Source organism: Dasypus novemcinctus, chromosome 27, assembly GCF_030445035.2.
Source record: "Dasypus novemcinctus isolate mDasNov1 chromosome 27, mDasNov1.1.hap2, whole genome shotgun sequence".
NCBI classification, from domain to species: domain Eukaryota; kingdom Metazoa; phylum Chordata; class Mammalia; order Cingulata; family Dasypodidae; genus Dasypus; species Dasypus novemcinctus.
Genome location: NC_080699.1, coordinates 19,808,438 through 19,823,467, shown reverse-complemented (window position 1 = coordinate 19,823,467; position 15,030 = coordinate 19,808,438). Strand labels below are relative to the sequence as shown.

The 15,030-nt window shown below is 40.9% G+C and overlaps 1 protein-coding gene and 1 pseudogene across 1 annotated transcript in view; one reads left to right on the top strand and one right to left on the bottom strand.

Annotated features, from left to right (window-relative positions):
* Positions 1-5,284, top strand: part of ZW10 (zw10 kinetochore protein) — a 51,211-nt gene extending 45,927 nt beyond the window's left edge. Inside the window, exon 17 of the transcript XR_011647621.1 lies at positions 3,564-5,284. The gene's annotated coding sequence lies outside the window, so the exon portion shown is untranslated. The remainder of the gene's footprint in view (positions 1-3,563) is intronic.
* Positions 1-15,030, bottom strand: part of LOC101434487 (large ribosomal subunit protein uL30-like 1 pseudogene) — a 31,341-nt pseudogene that overhangs the window by 1,609 nt on the left and 14,702 nt on the right.

The window sequence follows — 15,030 nt, the reverse complement described above, 5'->3', positions numbered from 1 at the left end:
TCAACCATTTTGTCCTTTTTTTATGCCATTCTTTTTTTTCCCTCTCTTCCTTTATTGTAACATCCTCTTCTGTACAGTTGACCTTTTGTGATATATCTGATTCATCCTTTTCTCATTTCTGTTTATGTATAATTTTAAATACTTCTTTGTGGTTCCCCTGAGGTTTATGTTACATAATCTGTGTCTACATCCTACTAATTAGAAAAGATGCCAACTTAGTTTCAATAGCCTACATGTTCTCTGCTTCCATATCCTTCTGTTTCCCCTCTTAATTTTGTTTTGTCCCAGTTTACCACTTAATATTTTGCATATCTATTATCAGGAAATATGTCTTTTTCTTGTTCAATTGTATTCTGACTTTTATAGGAGTTAAAGAGTAGAGTAGTATATTGAGGATACAGTACTATTGGGTTTGGCATTAGCTTTTTTAGTTACCCTTACTAATAATCTTCTTTTCTTCACACCACCTCAAGCCACTCTCTCCTGTGTTTTCCTTTCAAGCTGCAGAATTCCCTTTAGTAATTCTTGTAGGGCAGGTCTTTTGTTGATGAACTCTCAGTTTCTATTTATCTGTTAATATTTTAAACTCCATTTTTTGAAGGACAGTTTTGCCAGATAAAAGTTTTTGATGGGCAGTTTTTCTCTTTCAGTACCTTAAATATATCAGAGCACTGCTTTCTCAGCTCCATGGTTTCTGATGAGAAATTGGCACTTAGTCTTATTGAGACTGCATAGTATATAAGGAATTGCGTTTCTCTTGCTGCTTTGAGAATTCTCTTTTTATCTTTGGCATTTGGCATTCCAGTTAGTATGTGTCTAAGAGTAGGTCTATTAGGATTTTTTTCTGTTTGAAATCAATATGTTATGCTTATTGGACATGTGTATTTATGCCTTTCATAAGAGTTGAGAAATTTTCAGCCGTTATTTCCTCAAATCGTATTTCTGTCCCTTTTCCCTTTTCTGGGACACCCATTATGTGTATATTTGTGTGCTTCATGCTGTCACTCAAATCCCTGAAACGGTGCTCAATTTTCCTATTCTTCTTTCTATCTGTTCTTTTGACTGTATGATTTTGATTATCCTACCTTTTAGTTTGCTGATTCTTTCTTCTACCTGTTCAAATCTGTTGTTGTGAGCCTCTAGTGTATTTTTAATTTCTACTATTGTGCCTTTTATTCCCATGAATTCTGTTATGTTTCTTTTTATACTTTCAATTTTTTCTTTATGTTCACACATTGTCTTCTTAACATCCTTTTTTTCTTTCATCATATTTTCTTTCATCTCCTTGAATTTGTTTGAACTTCTTTGATTAGTTCTTCCAAATTCTTTGCCTCTTGAAGTTTTAATTTGTTCTCTTGACTGAGCCATATCTTCCTGTTTCTTTTATGGCTTGTAATATTTTACTGGTGTCCAGGTATCTGATTATTATCTTGAGTTAACTCTGAAGGTCAGTTTCTCCTTCCCTCTTGTCTAGGGTTTTATTATTGATTGGCTTTATGTTATGGCTCTTTTCACTTGGTCTAACTTATTCTAGACTGTTAGAATACCTGTGTTTAACTGATCAGTTTTTCTCATCTCTTCTTCATCTGATTGTTGCCCTGGATATGTGTCACAATTGTTGTTGTTGTTGTTGTTATTTAGGAGGTACCAGAGATTGAACCCAGTACCTGATACATGGGAAGCCGGTGCTCAGTCACTTAAACTACATCTGCTCCCCTGTGGTACAATTATTAAGATTGCACTTTTTGTATAATTGTTTCGCCTCCAAGAGAAAACTTCCCTTCCTCTGTTCCTTCTCCAAGAATCTTGATCTGTTTTGTTTTCTCTCCAGCTCCTATGATTTGTTTAAATTCTCTTCTTCAGTCAGTGCCCCATTTTCCTTACTCTTTTCAGTTCTTGGAACTTCTTGTTTTATAGCAGTTCACTTTAAACAACATCCTCCCTCCACCCTCCTTTTTTCCCTCTGTGAGGCTTTTCTGCCTCCAGTTTCTTCCCTGTTAAGGCACCCTTTCCTGGGGAGCCAAATGGGGTCAGTTAGGAAACTGGGTCACTCCAGAATAGTCTGTATTGCATTTAGGTGGCCAGCCAACAGAAACTGGATTGAATGAGGGCAGCACCAGCCAGCCTCAGTTCCTCCAAGGTGTCTCCCTACCACCACTGTTGGGGGAACTTTTGTATGTAGCACTATTCAGCAGCTTGTCTTCCACCATGGGTCTCTGTGGACTTGGGTTCCTGTGCCTGATATGTATGGGGTTCTATCACAGCTGTGAGTGTTTTCTAGTCTCTCGTGGGTGGTGGGAAGGATCCAGGCTGCTGCCTCTGAGCAACTCCCAAGCTGTGTGAGACCTAGTGAGAAAGAGGGAAGTAGAACAGTGGGTCCAGGATAGAAGTTTACTACCTTTTCTTATTCTTTTTCTTCACTTCAGTGTTTATGTAGGCCCTCTCCAGTCTCTTCGTCCTCCAGAGTTCTAGGCAAGTGGGATTTGTCCTTTTATTTGCTTAAATCTCTGGGAAGATTTTTTCAGGGGATGTCTTACATTGTCATGCTGATGATGTCACCCTATTTAGATATACTTTTTGACTCTTTTTGCTTTTTCAACTAGAATATTTTCTTGGTTGGATTTTTCCCCTTTTTCAGGCACCACTGTTTTTGTACCTTGTCCAATGGCAAAGGTTTTAAATTGCCAATTGTAGCAATTTTATATTATTCATTAATTCCAAAAATAGGTATGGGATTATGTTTGTGAACTTGTCCATATTTGGGTGTGATTAAATTATGATTAGGGCTTTGATTGGGCCATGTCAGTAGGGTGTTGAGTCCCTCCTTCTTGGTGGGTGGGGACTCACAGATAAAAGACATGGCAAAGGACAGAGTTGGAGTTTTGATGCTGAAATCTTGAGCTGGAGTCCCAAGAAGTAAGCAAACAGAGGAACTTGGTTGTGAGGAAAGAGGAGCAAGCCCTGGGAAAAGAGGGACCTTGAGCCCAGAGAGAAGCAAGCTCTGGGAAGAGAGGAACCCTGAACCCAGAGAGAAACAAGCCCTGGGGAAGAGAGGAACCCTGAGCCCAGAGAGAAGCAAGCCCTGGAAAGAGAGGGACCCATGCCTGAACCATGGCAGACATTGGCAGCCATCTTGCTCTAACACATGGCAAAAGACTGGTGAGGGAAGTAACTTGTGCTTTATCGCCTGGTAACTGTAAGCTTTTACCCCAAATAATTACCCAATATAAAAACCAACCAATTTCTGGTATTTTCCATCAGCATCCCTTTGGCTGACAACAGAATTTGGTACTGGGAGTGGGGTAGTGCTTTTGCAATTACCAAAATGCTGGAATGGTTTTATAAATGGGTAAGGGGTATTTTTTGGAGGAATTGTGAAATGCTTGATGGAAAAGGCTTACATTGCTTTGAAGAGACTTTTGATAGCAATAGGGATGCTAAGGAGACTTTGTAATGCCTTAGAAGTAAATGATGACACTATTATTGGAAACTGGAGGAAAGGCAATCCTTGTTTTAAAGTTGCAGAGAACTTAGCAAGATTAACTTCTGGTGTTTTATGGAAGGCAGAATTTGAAAATGGCGAGCCTGGACCTTTAGCTGAAGAACTTTCTGAAGTGAACCCAGAGGATGCAGCTTGGCTTCTCCTTGCAGCTTACAGCAAAATGCTAGATGAGAGAAATACACTGAGGACAAAACTGTTGGGCACAAAGGAAACAGAAACTGATTCTGAAAATTCCAGGCCTCTGAAAATCAAGCTCCCAGAAGATAGTGCCCCCTTTGAAGACTTAACTAAACTTGGAACTTGTAAATCAGGATTGAAGATGCAGTTATCAAGAAAAGACTTGTTGAAAGCTTATTGTCTGATGGCTTGGAACTCTGCTTCTTGCATGCTAAACTAACAAGCTTTTTGAGAGAGCTGTGTGAACAAAATCACTGTCATCTTGGACTAAAAGGGACATGGAAAGGAGAGACTGAAGGGGAAATGACTTTAAGAGGAAGTCATGGAAGCGGAGATCTGGAATTAAGACATCACCTTGGGCCAAGAGAGGCTCTCCACTCATGTGTACAGAGAGGGTGAGTTTGCCCCAGCAGTTGAAGAGGGTGGATGTTCCTACCCGATGTTCTGGGAGAGTTTTGCTGCCCCAGGGTACAGAGAAGGTGGAGCACATTCCTGCAGGGTTAGAGTTGTTAAGGCCAGCACCCCATAGGTCTGAGAGAGGTGCACCTGCACCCCATGGATTAAGGAAGGCCAGGTGGTCAACTTGTTGCTCTGAGAAGGTTGAACCTGTAAGCCAAAGGTTAGGGAGGGTATTGTCTTCACCTCACTGTACTAGGGGGAGTTAAGTCTCTAACCCAAAGATTAGGTAAGGTGTGGCAATCACCCCAGTGCTCTTGAAGGGTGAGGTCAAGCGCTTGGGTGACACCCAGATGCTTGATGAGGGTGGAACCAAGAAAATGGCCATTGGGCAAGCCTATGGAAAGATGAGTTCCTGTAAGGTCCCAGGAAGAAGAAACCATCATCTTAAGAATGACTCTCAGAGTTTGAAATAGAATGGAGGATACCCTACAGGTTTACTGAACTGTTCTGGGCCCATAACTCATGTTTCCCTCCCAGTTTCTCCTTATTGTAATGAAAATATTTATTCTTTGTCCATTTGTGTACTGGAAGCAGATAAATTGTTTTGTAAATTTCAGAGGTCTATAGCAGACAGGACTTTGCCCCAAGACAAACTGTATTTCTTTAAACTGATTGTGATATGATTCTATACTGGCATTGTTACTGATTTAAGGTTTTTTGAATATTGTAATGTATTTTTGGAATTCAGAGGGTGGAGTGTAGCAGTTTGATTTTATTCATGAATTCCAAAAATAGATATTGAATTATGTTTGTAAACTGGTCTGTACCTGGGCATAATTAAATTATGATTAGGGCTTTGATTGGGCCACGTCAGTAGGGTGTTGAGTCCCCACCCCTCTGGTTGGTGGGGACTCACAGATAAAAGACATGGCAAAGGACAGAGTTGGAGTTTTTTGATGTTGGAATTTTGATGCTGGAGCCTTGAGCTGGAGCCCCAGTAAGTAAGCACACAAGGAGCTTGGGTATGAGGAAAGAGAAGTAAGCCCCAGGAAGAGAGGAACCCAGGAAGCCTGAAACCTGGCAGACATCAGCAGCCATCTTTCTCCAACATGTGGCAACAGACTTTGGCAAGGGAAATAACTTATGCTTTATGATCTGGTAACTGTAAGCTTCTACCCCAAAATAAATACCCTTTATAAAAACCAACTGATTTCTCGTATTTTGCATCAGCACCCCTTTGGCTGACTAATAGACCTTCAGAATGTATCTACCATGAGATACTAACTCTGAGTTCTATAGCCTGACCCTTTATTTGGCAGATTTATCTAAACTTTTTGTGTTTTTAACTCTTTGCAACCATTGGTGATACATATTATGTTAAGGTTATCCTGGACTTATTTAGGACTCTGGGATTCTATGTCTTCATACAAAAAAATGTGGTTTCCTCTCATGAAAAGAGGGTAAGTGGTATAAAATTTATGTGCTTCTTTATGTGCAACTCCAGAGAAAGTTGTAAGTAAACTGGACATGTTTCTTTAGTCCTCAGCCTTCCAATCCTTTACACACATAGAACAAGTTATTTTTCATCCTGCCTTCAAGTGTTCTTCTGCCTTTACCCTCTCCTTAGTTTGGTCTCAGCCACTTTGTTATTTTTTTAAATTAATTAATTATTACATTCAGAAAAAATGAGGTCCCCATATACCCTCCACCCTCCTCACCCCACCCCTCCCCCCACAGCAACAATCTCCTCCATCATCATGAAACATTCATTGCATTTGGTGAATACATCTCTGAGCACCGCTGCACCTCATGGTCAATGGTCCACATCATAGCCCACACTCTCCCATGTTCCATCCAGTGGGCCATGGGAGGACATACAATGTCTGACAATTGTCCCTGCAGCACCACCTGGGACAACTCCAAGTCCCGAAAATGCCCCCACATCTCATCTCTTCCTCCCATTCCCCACACCCAGCAGCCACCATGGCCACTTTCTCCACACCAATGCCACATTTTCTTCGATTACTAATCACAATAGTTCATGAACAGAATATCATTAAGTCTACTCTAATCCATATTCTATTCCTCCATCCTGTGGACCTTGGATTGGTTGTGTCCACTCCACATCTATGTCAAAAGGGGGCTTAGATTCCCCCTGGATGTTGGATGTAATCTTCCTGCTTTCAGTTGTAGCCACTCTTGGCTCCATGGTATGATGGTTGACTTTCTTCAACTCCATGTTGGCTGAGTGAGGTAAGTCCAATAAACCAGAGTGTAGGAGCTGAAGTCTGTTGAGGCTCAGGGCCTGGCTATCATATGGTCAGTCCAGAGATTCAGATCCTCTGGGTATATATTAAACCCCAGCACCAACTACAGTTCTGGTAAAGGTAACAGGAGAGGCTTGTGAAAAAAGATCACATCTGAGTCCAGCTCCATCACACAGATACACAAACTCCAAAGAAGGGCCAACTGACATGGCATTGAACTCCATCTGCCATGACCATAGAACCTGTGGGTCTCTGTAGCCCTCAGAAGAACCAAAACCTGGGGTTGCATCCACCCTATCTATCTCTGGGACTCTGCTGAGGCGTGCATAAGGGCGACCCCTCTGAAAATCTCCTGGCTCCTTTTTGGAGACTCATAGCCATATAAACTCATTTGTCCTTTCCATTTCCCCCTTGATTAAGGTAAAAAAGCATTTTCAACTCCTAGTATTATATGTAGACTGAGATATTCTGCAGGTCCAAGTTGACCCTTGTATTCAAGGTCATTTTCTAGTTACATCATCAGCTGGCACTTGGCAGCAATCCCTTGGTGCCAGGGAGGCTCATCACCGGGAGTCATGTCCCACACTGGGGGGAAGGCAACGCATTTACATGCTAAGTTTGGCTTTGAGACTGTGGTCTCGGCCACTTTAATCAACTCATTCTGGTTGTTTGATTTTTCTTTCCTATTTAGAACTTATAGAAGAACCAGTAAGAAAGAAAAAGACTGGTTTTCCCTTTATAACAGGACTCAATTGTGGTTAATGACAAGGTCTTTGCTTATACTCACCATGTCTTACTATGAGAACTCAGAAGAAAAACGAATTGTCTGAACCAACTTTTGCTTTTTGTTGTTGTTTTGAGAACAAAGAAGTTGTCTTAAGAGAGGAGGAGGAGGAAAGGGCCATTCTCACAGGTGAAAAAAAAATCTGTTTTTGAAAATTCACACAATTTCAGGAAGCATTCTTTTCTCAGTTCTTGAGAGAATGGGAAACCAAGGGCAGAACTGAAATAAATGCATCACAGAGCTATTACATAGAACGGCAGATTTCTTTTGTTCATAGAAGCTATTCCTGTTGTTTGACAGGTACAGCAATTTGGGGGAGGGATCTCTTGTAACTGAAAAGCATCCTCCCCATTTCTTCCCTCCTCCTCATAACAGAAAACTGCATTACTGTTCTAAGGCTGGGTAGACTCAGTCCTTTGGGACTATTTACCCCTAAAGAGTAGTTTGTATACCATGGCACAGAGCAGGCAGACTATGGATCATCTGATTGACCATGTGGGAGCTGGGTTTGGCAACTTTTTTGAGGACCTTGAGGGTATCTGTTCTGATTGGCGACCTGAATTGGAATGGAATAGAACCTTCTTCCTTTAGAAAGAGTGTGTAGATATGGAAGGAAGGGTATTTTAAGAGACTTGACTTACTCAGTGGATTTGTGGATCAACTAGAAGAGACCTCTTCACAAATAGCAATCAGTACTCTAAAAATAATTTGAGAAAGGAAATTCAAGAAAGGTTTCCTAGGATTGTAGTAAAAAAAAGAAGTAAAAGTTTTTGATAAAGAGGCAAGTTTGCAAATAATTTAAATCCTTGAGGTTATTTGATAATGACTTCTATTTTAATGTAGCTCCTGAATTGTTGGTGACCTGTTCCATGGTCAGTTTTGCAAAAGCATTTCTTTCTGAAATGGGGATCCTCCAGATGGCACTCTTTCCTCAGGCCTGGGAGGAATGCAAGCCATGTAAGATGGTCTGTGGGAATGGAAACCAAGTAACGGCTCCATTTTGCCCTGGTCTTATATTCTGGCTTTCCTCAGCCCAGGAAATCTAGACTGAACAGCACCTGTAATATAAAGCTGCAATATGTCACTTAGCAATCTGTGAGTAGGTTAAACCATATTTTTTTGGTTAATAACATTGTTAAAAATGTGAATAATCCCACTCCCACTCTTGCAAGTACTTCTGCTATCACTTCAGGCAATGATCCCCCACCTTTTGTTGGATTTCATTCTATTGTTTATCTAACTTCCTTGGATTTTTTTCTCTCTTCTGAAACTATTAAGTGGTACACACACACAGCCTAGGGTATTTTTGTGGTAATAAGAAAACTTGCCCAAAGAAGGATTTGTCAAAGGTCCATATCTAATTTGTACCATGGATAAATGAATATATGTATGGGAAAACTTCTTAGCAGGGGGAGATAGATGTAAAACAGGAAGGGATAGCCTATTGGAAATTATCTCATGTACAAAAAGACTTGGCACAAAGTAGTCTTTCTAAATAGGATTTTTTTTTTTTTTTTACTTTTTATTTTGAAATACTTTCAAGTGGAGGTACAAACCAAAAATACAGTAGTACTGGCATTTATATTTACCCATGTTGCTATCCTCACCAGAAATCTTTACTTCTTTATGTGACTTTAATCTATTTATTGTCCTTTTTTTTCAACCTTTTTTAGCGTCTCCTGTAGGGCCAGTTTAATGGTAACAAACTCCCTCAGCTTTTGTTTATCTGGGAATGTCTTTTTTTTTTTTTTAAGATTTATTTATTTATTTCTCTCCCCTCCCCCCGCCCCAGTTGTCTGTTCTCTGTGTCTATTTGCTGCGTGTTCTTTGTCCGCTTCTGTCGTTGTCAGCGGTGTGGGAATCTGTGTTTCTTTTTGTTGTGTCACCTTGTTGTGTCAGCTCTCTGTGTGTGCGGCGCCATTCCTGGACAGGCTGCACTTTCTTTTGCGCTGGGCAGCTGTCCTTACGGGGTGCACTCCTTGCGCATGGGGCTCCCTTACGTGGGGGACACCCCTGCGTAGCACAGCACTCCTTGCGCGCATCAGCACCCATGTGGGCCAGCTCCACATGGGTCAAGGAGGCCCAGGTTTTGAACTGCGGACCTCCCATGTGGTAGATGGACGCCCTAACCATGGGCCAAGTCCGCTTCCCTCTGGGAATGTCTTAATCTTGCCCTCATTTTTGAAAGACAGTTTTGCCAGCTATAGAAATCTTGGTTGGCAATTTTCTGCTCTCAGCACTTTAAGTATGTCTTCCTACTGCCCTCCTTCCTCTAAGGTTTCCAGTGAGAAATCATCATTCAGTCTTACTGAGGTTCCCCTGTATGTGACATGTTTCCTCCTCCCATAACCTCCAGAGTTCTCTCTTCATCTTTGGCATTTAATAGTCCAATTACAACTTGGTGTGGTGTGGATCTCACTGGGTCCATCCCATCTGGAGCTTGGTGAGCATCCTGGATGTGCATATTCATGTCCTTCATTAAACCTGAGAAATCTTCAGGCATTATTTCTCCAAATATTTGCTTTGACTTTTCTCTCTTCTTCTGGAACTCCCACAATGCTTATATTGGTATGCCAGATGGTACCCCACAGTTTCCTCAGCTCTGTTCCCTTTTTTTCATTCTTTCTGCTCCTCAGACTGGCTGATTTCAATGGTCTTCTTTTCAAATTTGCTTATTCTTCTGACAGCTCGAATCTGCTATTGAATCCCTCTTGGGAATTTTTAATTTTTGCTTCTCTGATCTTCAGCTTTTTTGGTTCTTTTTTATAATCTCCATCTTTCTGGTGATATTCTCTTTGTGTTCATCTGTTGTTTTCCTGATTTCCTGCAGTTCTTCATCCATGTTTTCCTTTAGCTCTTTGAGCTTTTTTTTTAAAGTCTTTGTCTAGTATATGCCAGGTCTGATCCTCATTGATAGTTTCTTTTCTTTGTTTTAAATATATTTTTAATTTATTTTTAAAAGATACATAGATCACACAAAATGTTGCATTAAAAAATATAGGTTCCCATATGCCGCACTCCCCACACTCCCACTTTTCCCACATCAACAACTTGCATTATGAATGAAATGAATGTGGTACATTCATTGCAATTGATGAATACGTTTTGGAGCACTGCTACACAGCATGGATTATGGTTTACATTGTAGTTTACACCCTCTGCCAGTCCATTCAGTGGGTTATGGGAGGATATATAATGTCCTGTATCTGTCCCAGCAATATCATTCAGGACAACCCCAAGTCCAGAAAATGCCCTCATATTACACCTCCTTTTCCTTCTTCCTGCCTTCAGCAACTCCTGTGACCACTGTCTCCACATCAATGATATAATTTCTTCCATTGCTAGAGTCATAATAATTCTATAGTGGAATACCAGTGAGTCATTCTAATCCATATTTTATTCCTCCATCCTGAGGACCCTGGGGTGGTGATGCCCACTCCACCTCTCAGTTGAGAGGGGGCTTTGATCCCACATGGATGCTGGATGGGACTCTGTACATTGATGGACAGACCATCTATACATTGATGGTTTCTAATGCTTTGGTCCTCTCCTCTGCCTGGGGCATCACCTCCTATTTCTTTGTTTTGTAATCTTTTGTTGAAACCTGGACATTTTAGTATTTCATTATGTTATCCCTGGAATTTAGACTTTGATGCATCTGTCCCTTAAGCTTATATGTAGCTAATATAATGACAGAACTTTCCTTGAGTGCCAGGAGCTAATTAAAAAAAAAAAGGAATCCTTGCTGCATACATCTTTTCTTAGGCATGCACGTTTGACCCTAGGAATTCCTCCTTTACATAGTTTCAAATGTCCCGTCTTCCCTAATTAACAGATTCTTCATGGTCCTGGGCACTGCACTGTATGTCCTACATCCAGCAATCCCTTGCCCCAGGCACCACTTGACTGCTCTCCCACAGCTTTCTATAGGAGATCTCTCTGAGTTGCCTTCTACAGGCAGGGCACTTGCTGGGTCAGTGAGTCCCTCAAGCCACCACCAGACAGCATGGACCAGACCTGCATGCTCCCAGTATATGCATGAGGGTTACTCTGCTCCCTCTGGAACTGTGACCCGGGATCTGCACTGCGAACACATGCAGACTCCACACAGAGCCAGTGAGGGATGGTGAGGAGCCAGTCTGGGTGTGATGAGATTCTCTCACTTGTAAGTAGCTTTTTTCTTGCTTTGAAAGTGCAATTACTGCAGTCCTTTAATGTTTTCTGGAGCTTTGAGAAAGATGTTTCTGCCAGTTCTTGCTGGCTGTTCAAAGCTTCTGTGTGGGGATGAAACCCTGAAGCATCTCGCTCCACCATCTTGATGAACTCAGGGTTTTTTAAAAAATTTTTTTAAGATTTATTTATTTATTTATTTATTTATTTATTTATTTATTTATTTATTTATTCCTCTCCCCTTCCCTCCCCACCCCAGGGTTTTTTTTTTTAATTTAAAAAGATTTATTTATTTATTTATTTATTTATTTCTCTCCCCTTCCCTCCCCACCCCAGTTGTCTGTTCTCTGTGTCTGTTTGCTGCGTCTTCTTTGTCCGCTTCTGTTGTTGTCAGCGGCACGGGAATCTGTGTTTCTTTTTGTTGTGTCATCTTATTGTGTCAGCTCTCCGTGTATGTGGCACCATTCCTGGGCAGGCTGCACTTTCTTTCGCGCTGGGCAGTTCTCCTTACGCGGCACACTCCTTGTGTGTGGGGCTCCCCTACACGGGGAACACCCCTGCGTGGCACAGCACTCTTTTGCGTGCATCAGCACTGCGCATGGGCCACCTCCACATGGATCAAGGAGGCCCGGGGTTTGAACCACGGACCTCCCATGTGGTAGACGGATGCCCTAACCATTGGGCCAAGTTCGCTGCCTGAACTCAGGTTTTGAGGCTAGAAGGCTTGCTTCTTCCTGTCATCAGTATAGCCTTCTGTTGCTGGCTGCTAGTGGTTCTTGGGGTACCTTGGTGTGCATTTCTTCCTCACATCACATGGCAAAGTCCTGTGCTATCTCTTCTGGTCCTAAATTGTGTTTTGATGCCCATATTATTTCTAATCATAGAAGTGATCCTGAACATTTGTTTTGTAAAAGTATATATTTGTGGAAGCCTAAAGTTTCCTACTTTTGAGAATATATTCAATTATCATATGGTTTAGACAGAAAATTTTTCACTTTGTCATGAGGTGTTTGGTTAATAATTTTGTGTAATCACCTGATATACCTGGAGATAGCCTTACGTGTCCCTAAACCAAGTTATGAAATCTCTGCCAGGAGGTTGGGGAGGAAGGCAATAATTCTGATGAGCTATGTATAATTTCTTCACTCCTCCTCAGAAATCTGGTGCCCTAGATTTCTTGTTTAGCGCAAAAGAGTAGGGTGGGAGTAGATGGGTATTAGCTACTCCAGCTATTGAAGAAGAGACTAGTACCAAGACCAAGGACACCTCCCCCCGCTCTTGTCTCAGGCTTAAAAGTAGTTCTAAAACTTCATTCATTCATTCTACTTACACTTATTGGGTGCTTATTGGATGCCAGTCATTGTTCTATTCACTAACAAATAAAACAAACCCCAAACAAAAACTCCCTGCCATTCTGATAATTTAAATTCTAGTGACAAGAGAAAGACAAATAATAGACATAAAATAAGTAAATTATATAGTATGTTTGAAGAAATAACTACTGTGAAAAAAAATTAATGTAGAGTGATGACAACTGGGAACTCCAGAGTTGTAGGAGGAAGAGGGGGCAAGCTGCAATTCTAAGTAAGATGGTCAGAGTATACCTCATTGGGAAGCTGAGTAAGATACGTGGATATCTGGGTGGATACAACTCTAGGCAGAGAGATCAGGTGGGAGGAGTATGTCTGGAGAGAGGGTAGTAGGAAAGGAGATTAGAGAAGTAATGGAGAAGAGGAGGTTAAGATTGTATAATACCTTATAGACCAGTCTAAGGATTTTTTTAAAAATTCCAAGTCAAATAAGAAATGTAGTAGCTTTTAAAAAAACTTTACAAAAATGTAAACATATGAAGTAGAGAGAATAGCATAAAGAGCCCCCATATACCCTTTACTCAGCTTCAACATTATGATCACATGACTAATCTTGTTTCATCTGTACCCCTCCAGTCCCAAACCCCCTCTTCTAAAAACACACTGAATTTTTAAAAATTGATGCCAGATAACCTATCATTCTACCCATAAATACTTTAGTATGTATCTCTAAAGGATAAACGTGCTTCTTCTCATTTTAAATATAACCATAATCACAAGTAGGTTGTTAGCAGAGAAGAGGATAGACCCAATCTGCCTTAATCTTTGTTGAAAATAGTGGGAGCAAATTTGAAAGTAGGGAAAACAGGATCTTTTTAGCAGTATCACAAGTAAAAGATGATGGTGGTTTAGACCAGGTTGGAGGCAGTGGAGCTAGAACCTAGCTTTGAATAGGATTTCTGTTAATTAGAGTAACCCTAACTACTAGACCAGATAAACCCTGAATTCACTTGCTTAAGCTAGTGAAAATTTTCTTCTTCATGTTACAATCCAATCTGTGACTGGTTCCTGGTCCAGCAGCCTGCAACATGGTCACTGGGGACCCAAGTTCCTTCCATCTTATGCCTCCACCTTCCTCTTGGGGCTTGGAATCCTCTCCATTCAGATGGCAGATGGGGAAAGAGAATGGAGTGTCCTGCAAGGAAGGTTTTCAGTCACATAATCACATCTGACTATAAGGGAGCTGGAAAATGTCTCTCTGTACATCTAGAAAGTAGGAGAAAAGAGTTTGGTGAACATCTAGCTAGTCTCTACCTCAGGATTTCCTGATGAATTGGCTCTGGAATATGAAAGAAAAAGAGGTGTCAAGGGTGATTGCAAGGATTTTAGCCTGAAAAAAATGAGAAGACGGATTTGCTTTCAAATTAAATGAGGGGAAGACTGTAAAGGGAGCAGGATTGGAGGGAAAGATCAGTAGTTCAGGAATTTTTGATATGTTAAGGTTGGGATGTCCATTGTATATCCAAGTGGAGATGTTGAGTAGGCATGTGGAGATGTTGAGTCTGGGAAGTCTGGGCTGGAAATTTCAATTTGGGAGTTGTCAACAAACAGATGGTGTTTAAAGCAATGAGACTGGATGAGATCACAAAAGGAATAAGAGTAGATAAATTAGAGAAGAAGGTCCATGGATAGTACTTGGGTAATAGATATCCTGGCAGCAGCAGAGTCATCAGAACAGAGTAGTCCAGTGGGACCAGCTATGTTACCTTTGGAGTAGATGGGCAACATCTTAGCGGTTTCCAACTTTTTTTCTGAGACCCTTAGGAAATGCATTTCCTATCACAAATTAATGCACATGTGCACATGCACACACACACAAAATGACAAAACAAAATGTGTACCTATACCCATACCCCAAACAAAAGTTTTGTGATAAAATACTAACCCTACTAATGTAATAGACTCAGACCTTTTCCATTCTATTTCTTTTTTCTTTTTTTTTTTTAATGCTGGTTGTGAATCATTAAATTGATTTAATAACTCAGTGACTGGTAATCTGTAGTTTGAAAACAGTGATCTACAAGACTTAGGTGTTTCATGAAGAGATTCATAGCCTCCCATACTTGGAAAGCATCATCTACCCAAGGTAAGTTTTTTTTTTTCTTTCTTTCTTTCTTTTTTTTTTAAAAATTATTTATTTATTTTTAAAAATTACATTCGAAAAATATGAGGTCCCATTCACCCCCACCGCCCCCACCCCCCACTCCCCCACAGCAATACTCTCTCCTATCATCGTGACACATCCATTGCACCTGGTAGGTACATCTCTGAGTATCACTGCACCCCAAGGTAAGTTTTTGCTCCACAGCATTTCAGGTGGAATAGTTAAACCATCAAATAGTCTTGTGAGGCAAGACATGG